At 37.0% G+C, this 7,844-nt stretch overlaps 1 pseudogene; it reads right to left on the minus strand.

Annotated features, from left to right (window-relative positions):
- Positions 1 to 1,080: 1,080 nt before the first annotated feature.
- Positions 1,081 to 2,099, minus strand: LOC114391542 (annotated as a pseudogene).
- Positions 2,100 to 7,844: the final 5,745 nt, after the last annotated feature.

The following is a 7,844-nucleotide window of genomic DNA, read 5'->3' on the forward strand; positions in this document are numbered from 1 at the left end:
GATTTGAACCTAAAAACTCAGAGCTTGACCAGTGAATCTCTACAAATGCAAGTACTTGATTCATTCTTAACATTAAATCCTTGCACAATCTCAATATAGATCTAAGATTTAATTTGTTTCCACAAAATTCAAATCCCAAAATGCTAGGTTAACTACTCCTAACATATATCTAAGCATATAATTGAAATAGTATCACATTAACTATGAGAATTGATTAGAAAACAAAGAATTGCATACTTGAATTCTACTTCTTTCACTCAACAACTTGAAATTTATCTCATTTGGATCATGAATGATCCAAATAGAATCTCAAGAGAGAGTCACAATGGAAGAATAGAGAGAAAGAGAGATTCTATTTTAGAAAATCACAAATGAACCAAAAGTTCTTTACAAGAATGTCACAAGCTCTTTATACAGAGCTGAGATTAAATTATTTTTTTTCACAAAGGAAATTTGTTGCAGCGAAAGTATAATTCGCTACAACAGAATTACACAATGTAGTTGATCTTCATGCTTCCGAGGCTTGTTCGTTGGGGCCAAAGGTTGACTCTCTATGGCAAGTTTCTATTAACTCCGAGGTTTTTAGCTTTACAATTTCACTATGCGAGGTGTAGGTGTGTTGTGGCGAACAAAGCATGTTGAACTTGAGAGAGAGAGAGAGAGAGAGAGAGAGAGAGAGAGAGAGAGAGAGATGCTAGAAACACACCATCTGACACACTCTTTATTAGGCACACTTTTATTTTACACAATGGATACGATTAAAATAAAAGAGAATAACAATCATATTTTACAAAACAAAATCCCAAATGAAAAGGAAAATCAATAATTATGTTGGCATCACAAACCAAGTATGACCACCCATGACGTTACACGCAACACATGAAATCTCCTACCTCTTTCAAGTAATATAGTATTTATAAGAAACGTGTAAATACTAGCAAAGCAACTTGAAGTAACATGTCTCAAGGACACAAGGAGGATTATTATTCAAACTTTGAACATTCATGGTCATTTCGTAGAAAATTAAAGATTACACATGTGACACAACCAATGATCCAATAGAAAGTTAAAGAAAAAGGCTTATGAGCTAACTGAACAAAACCAGATTAAGTTAACATCCACTTGAGGCACCTCTATCTGTAGATTGGGAAGCATAGCTTCAAATCCTTCCCATGAAGCAGTTATCTCTTCATCACATATCACCACCTTTAAATTCACAAGATTTATGATTAAGGATAGCAATTCACACCTTGCACAACTTTTCACGTAGAGATTTCTTATATTACACAAATTACCAAAGCCCTCTATTAAAATAAGAAGGCTTATACAGTTTGAGATGTCAAGATGCCTTATATTTGAAAGCATTCCAATAGAATCTAGTAACCCCTCCAAATTGATACAAGAACAGAGCCTTAAGAGTTCCAAATTCACCAACTTCCCAATTTCTTGGGGTATTGCCAAGAGCTTGTGGCAATTAGTAACACTTAGCTTCTTTAGCATTGTAATATCACACACCTCACTAGGAAACAACACCATATCTTTGCAATAGTCAATGCTCAAATCTACTAGATTTGGAAATGCGTCTAAAATTAGGAAGATACCATTTTGAAAGCATGATTCAAATTGTACATGTAGAGGGATAACTTTTTAAGACTCTTCAATGTGACAAATGAAAGAACAGAAATCCTCTCCAATCTAATTCTTTTGAAAAAGTTCCAAGTAGCTCAAAATTTGTAAGTTAAGTGGGATGGAAATTGTAATTTGTGGCTATCAAAACTTTTAGTTTCACTACTAGAAAAAAAGTTTTTTCACGTCACTGGATCAACGACGGTTTTACCAAAACCGTCTTAAAAAAATGTGTGGTGGCATTTTTGTAATTAATAGGACTCCTTAACAACGATTTTTTGAAAAACCCATCATTAAGCTTCGTGAGTTAAGGATGATTTTTGGAAAATTGTCATTGAGAGTAGTTCATTAAGAACAATTTTTCTAAAACCATCATGGTTGGTTTGTCTAAAAATCAAAAGTTTTCATTCTTAGTCATCACTGAACTACTAACTCACACTCTCTTGCCCAAGCCTTGCTTCCTTGAAACCCATCAATCTTGTGTTGTCATGGTTTCACCTTTGTGATGTCGTGTTGTGCAACCACTGTCGTGCTCTTGTGTCACTATCATTGTTGAATGTGTGAACCCTTACTCTCACTTTCTCCTCTACCACATCGTGATGTCAAAGATAAGAACCGCTAACCATTGACAAGTTTCACTAAATGCTTGTTATATGTTGGTAGATCTAGTCCAGTAACTTAGTTATTTTAGATGATTGTAAAAATTTTGTTCACATTTCTTGTATTCCCAACGAAGGAAATTCATACACTTTTCTTCTCTACAGAAAAATCATATATATTTCAGTCACTTAATCAACAATTAATCAAAATGACCCGTAAATTGTAGAAGCAAAGCTTCCAAGATTATTTTGATGATGCCAAAGATTTTAAAAAGATTAAAGAAATCAAGAAGATTCAAGTGAAGATTGAAGAGAAGACTCAAGATATGCAATAACCTCAAGAAAAGCATCAAGATAAGTATAAAAAGAATTTTTCGAAGAAAAATTTGTTACCAAAGTTTTTAGTCTCTAGTAATCGATTACCAAAAGCCCAAAGTAGTTTTATAACTGTTTTAAAAATTAGTAATTGATTACCATGGACATGTAATCGATTACCAATGTTTTTGAACGTTGAATTTCAAATCCCAAGAGTCACAACTTGTGAAAAAATATTTTCAAAATAGTGTAGTCGATTACACAATATTTGTAATCGATTACCAGTGGTTTTGAACATTGGATTTCAAACCTCAACATGAAGAGTCACAACTTTTGATAAAATAAACTGTGTAATCGATTACACCATTATGGTAATCGATTACCGGTGACTGATGTTGAAAAATTACCAAAAGTCACAACTTTTACAGTGACTGGTTTTGAAAAATAAATTGCCAAAGAGTCACAACTTTTAACAGTGACTGGTTTTGAAAAATTGCCAAGAGTCACAACTTTTAAAGTGACTGGTTTTGAAAAAATTTCCAAGAGTCACAACTTTTAAAGTGACTGGTTTTTGAAGAAATTGCCAAGAGTCACAACTTTTTAAAGTGACCGGTTTTGAAGAAATTGCCAAAAGTCACAACTTTTAACATGGTTTCTTCAAGAGCCATCAAGTGGCTATAAATATGTGACCATGGCACGAATTTCAATATGATCATTCTTAACATCTTTCTAAAAGTTTTTGTTCAACACTTGCTTTGTCAAGAAAAGTTCATTGGGCAAAAACTTGTGCTATTCTATTTTCTTCCTCACCTCCATTCTTACAAAAAGCTATTCAAGAGACCTACTCTTGGTGACTGTTTTCAAGAGAAGGTTTTCTTGGTTACAAACACTGAACACAAGGGACCAACGTTCCTTGGATTCATTGCAAGAAGCAGGATTTGCTTCTTGGTTGATCACTGGACACAAAAGACCAACGTCTTTTGGGTTCATTGTAAGAAGTGGGTATAACTTCTTGGTTGTTATCACTGGACACAAGGAACCAATGTTCCTTGGGGTTCATTGCAAGAAGTGGGAATAACTTCTTGGTTGTAATCACTGAACACAAATGAGGGAAGTCCTTTGTGATTCATTTCTTGTAAAGGATTTTACAAGGATAGTGGAAATCTCAAGCGGGTTGCTTGGGGACTTGACGTAGGCACGGGTTGTGGCCGAACCAGTATAAATTCAGTTTTGCATTCTCTCTTTCCTTAATCTCTTTTACTTTTTGTTGTCTTTATATTTCTTTAAGTTTACTTCTCCTTATTTATTATTCAAGTAACTTATAATTAAAGAAATAATTGAATCTAGGGAATATCTAAGTAAGGGAAATTTTCAATTAGGAATAGTCAATGAAATCTTAATTCAACCCCCCCTCCCCCTCTTAAAATTTATGAGGCCACTTGTCCAACATAAATAAAAACATACTTATAAGATTTTACATAATAGTTTGTTTTAAGTAATTTATATATTACAAAACCATCTATCAAAAATGTTTATATTTGAAAAGAATGCAAAAAGGCAACCAAGAGGATTGAATTATGTTCCTATCACAAATGGATCGAGTACTCGTCCTTTTGCCAAAAGGTCTCTTACTGTGTCCAAGGGTTCTCTGCTTTGTTTTCCTCGTCAAAGGGTGTATGTGAATTCAGTAGGGCAAAATGGGAGGTACCTGCAAAAGGCACTCCGACACTCAAGTGAGGGTTTAGCTCGAAGCTATGAATGATATATAGTGAGTAGGTGAGAATGAATCAATCCCTTTACCTGGGGGTCACTTTTTTTTTATACTAACCTTGTTGGGCTTGGGGTTATGGGCTTGTCACATCCTGATTAATAGTTCAGTAATATTCCTCCTAATCATGTTTAAGTACCTCTAATTGAAAGATTACCCTTAAGCGGATTTTGCGGAGATAATCATGGTCGAGCGGTGCTCGTTGCTCGCACATGCTAAAGGTCAAGACGTACTGTTTGGCATATATTGATATGAGGCTGAAGGGTGTGTTTGGTTTGGATGTTCCAAGTGTTAGTTCGGCTAAGCCATGTACTTTATTCGGTACACTAGCCCTCCAAGCCCCTTTTTGGCCTCCACTAAAAAGAGGGGCTTTATGACTCATCAGACAGTTATTCCCTTAGCGGTTACAAGCTTTTATTGCCACCAAGTGACAGTTACATCATGAATGTAATGGTTACTTCCCACGTTGAGCACCGTAATGTCCCGTGATCTCAGTTGTAGATTTGCCTTGATCAAACGGTGGGGGGATGTTGTTGGTTGGGCCTCGTCCCAGGCCCAACTCCTATAAATAAGGGGAGGTCCCCCTTTCACTCTTTGGCCCAAATATCTTTTTGTTTGCTCTTAGTCAAATAGTGCTTTCTTGCTCTCAATCGAGTAGTGTAATCAATTGTTTTGTGAGGTAAGTAATTGTTAGTCGGTGAATACGACTAACTTTTGTGTATAAAACTTGTGTAAATTGTATCAAACTCTTCCAATTTATGGTTATTTTGTAGTGTTATAAGTATTTTATGTTAAGTATAGGTAATAAATACTTAGTACTTCCATTTTGTGTGTTTAATAATCATTTTCTCTCAATTTTAGGTTAATTAGGCAAGCTTTGAAAAGTGTTGTTTTTCACCTTCTCTCTAAGCCAATCTGCTGGCTTAGTGAGCATTCGCTAAGTGCATCATTCATGGGCTAAGCGCGAGGAAGACTCTGGAAGAAGATGAGCTGTACAGGTTCACTAAGCGCACCGCTTCATCTCACTAAGCGCACCGCTTCAGTCCATCCGCTAAGCGAGAAAGGCACGCGCTAAGCCAAAATTCACTAATGTGCGCTAAGCGGTCCATAGTTGCACTAAGCGCACGAGCATGAACAAGGCCACCTATTTAAGCTTGAAATCATATTTTAGAGGGGGAGTTTGGGCTGGGATTCAGAGCTTTGCATGTCTAGAGATTTTAGAGAGAGAAAGGTCCAAGTTCCAGAGAGTTTTGAGAGATTTTGCTGTGTGGAGATCTGCAGAGACTAAAGCTTGAAGCAAAAGCCGTTCTGAGAGCTTGCGATGAGCTTGTGAGTGATTGTGAGATTCTAGAGGTGATAGAGACATCCTCACCACTTGTATTTTTGCAATCTTTCATCTTGATCTTCTCTTTGTTGTAAAGAAGGCTTCCTGGTTATGGAAAGTTAAATCCTCTGTTGGATCTTCCCTGTAGGTACCTGATGTAAATATATTTCTATCTATTTAATGATTTTTTGTGTGTTCTCTGTGCTATCTGCTTTTCACTCCAGTATGCCTTTACCTTGATCATGTAGATGCATGCTTTGTTAGGGTCATTCAACAGTGGAAACTGGTCTGATTCTAAAGTCCTTGATAGTACAGGGCTAAGTTGTCGTACTATCGCGAGGAATCGGGGTGCCATAATTTAGTTGTGTATGTGTGTCTTAATGCAGTCCTGATTGAGTTTAGTCCAACAAGAGGAATCTGCGGACGATGCTTGATCAGGATTAGGCTAAACTATCATAAGGAATCGGGGTTTAGTATCTCATAAGACACCATAGGAATACATGAGCATTGTTAGATAAAGAATATCATTTTAGCATTAGGCGCCTATTAGGAAGGCTAACGTGTTTTTTACTTGTTTTTACACATCATTTCTCTCGCATGGTTTTCCTTTTTGCATAGATAGTTTACACACTTATTCATATTCACACTTAGCTTTATACATCAGACACGTATTTGCTGATATATCTTACCAAATAACACAAGTTCCCCGAGAGTTCGATACTCGGTTCTTACCGTTTTATACTACTTGTGCGATCCGGTGCACTTGCCGGAAGCGAACAAGTTTTTTTGGCACCGTTGCCGGGGAGCTTCTTTTTATTTGGGAAGTTAGTTTGTTTTTAGGTGTCTATTCTTTGTTTGTTATTCTTTGATTGTTTGTGTGAATATTTGTTCTTAATTCCTATTTTTCTTTTCTTGTTAAACTGGATAATCGTTGTTCTGTTAGTATTGTATATGCATAGATCTCCCACAGGCAATTTAGTTCCTCTGGACTTAGAAATTGAAGCTATATTGCGAAGGAACAAGGCCGAGAAGAGAAGGAAACTTCTGCAAGACAGAACAGTTGCATCCATTCTTGAGGAGGAGACTCATTTCTCTGACTTATTATCACCTGATTCACCATCATCAAGGGAATCTGCCACTCAATTACCTGAAGTCATTACCATGGCATAAGAGCATGACCAAAGGATTACCCTTGAGGATTACTCAAGTAGTTCAGTACCACAATTTTTCACCAGCATTGCACGTCGAAGTGCAAGCTAACAACATCAACTACCCACATTCCTTAATTCATTTAATACAGGGGAACTTATTTCAAGGATTACCTAATGAAGACCCCCATGCACACTTGGCAACGTTCACTGAAATATGCAACATTGTTAAGATTGTCGGTGTACCAGACGAAGCTATTAGGCTCAGCCTTTTCTCATTCTCATTGGTAGGAGAAGCCAAGAGGTGGCTCCACTCATTCAAGGGTAACAGTCTGAAAACCTGGGAAGAAGTTGTTGAAAAGTTCCTAAAGAAATACTTCCCAAAGTCCAAGACTGCGGAAGGGAAAGCTGCAATCTCTTCATTTCATCAGTTTCCTGATGAATCTCTGAGTGAAGCATTGGAGAGGTTCAGAGGCTTGTCAAGAAGAACTCTTACTCATGGTTTTTTCGAGCCAATCCAATTGAATATGTTTATAGATGGGCTGAGACCACAAACCAAGCAACTGTTAGATGCTTCTGCAAGGGGAAAGATAAAACTTAAGACCCCAGAAGAAGTAACTAAGCTAATTGAGAACATGTCAGCCAGTGATCATGCCATTCTATAAGACAGAACCCATCAACCCACAAAGAAAAGCTTGTCAGAGCTATCATCACATGACGCTTTATTGGCACAGAACAAGTTGCTTTCTAAGCAACTTGAGATTTTAACAGAAACACTCGGTAAGTTGCCAACTAAGTTTTCTATTGGTCAACCTACGCACTCTTTTGTTTTGCAAGTTACAGGTTGTACCATCTGTGGTGAGGCTCATGAAATAGGCCAATGTATTCCCACTGAAGAAAACACTCAAGAAATTCATTATATGGGAAATCAACAGTGACAAGGGTATACTCAAGGAGGATTTTTAGGCTTCCAGCAAGGTCCCTATAATCAACAAGGACAGTGGAGGACACACCCTGGCAACCAGTTCAACATAGACTAGAGTGGGCCTTCAAGCAAGTCAATT

Source organism: Glycine soja, chromosome 17, assembly GCF_004193775.1.
Source record: "Glycine soja cultivar W05 chromosome 17, ASM419377v2, whole genome shotgun sequence".
Lineage (NCBI taxonomy): Eukaryota > Viridiplantae > Streptophyta > Magnoliopsida > Fabales > Fabaceae > Glycine > Glycine soja.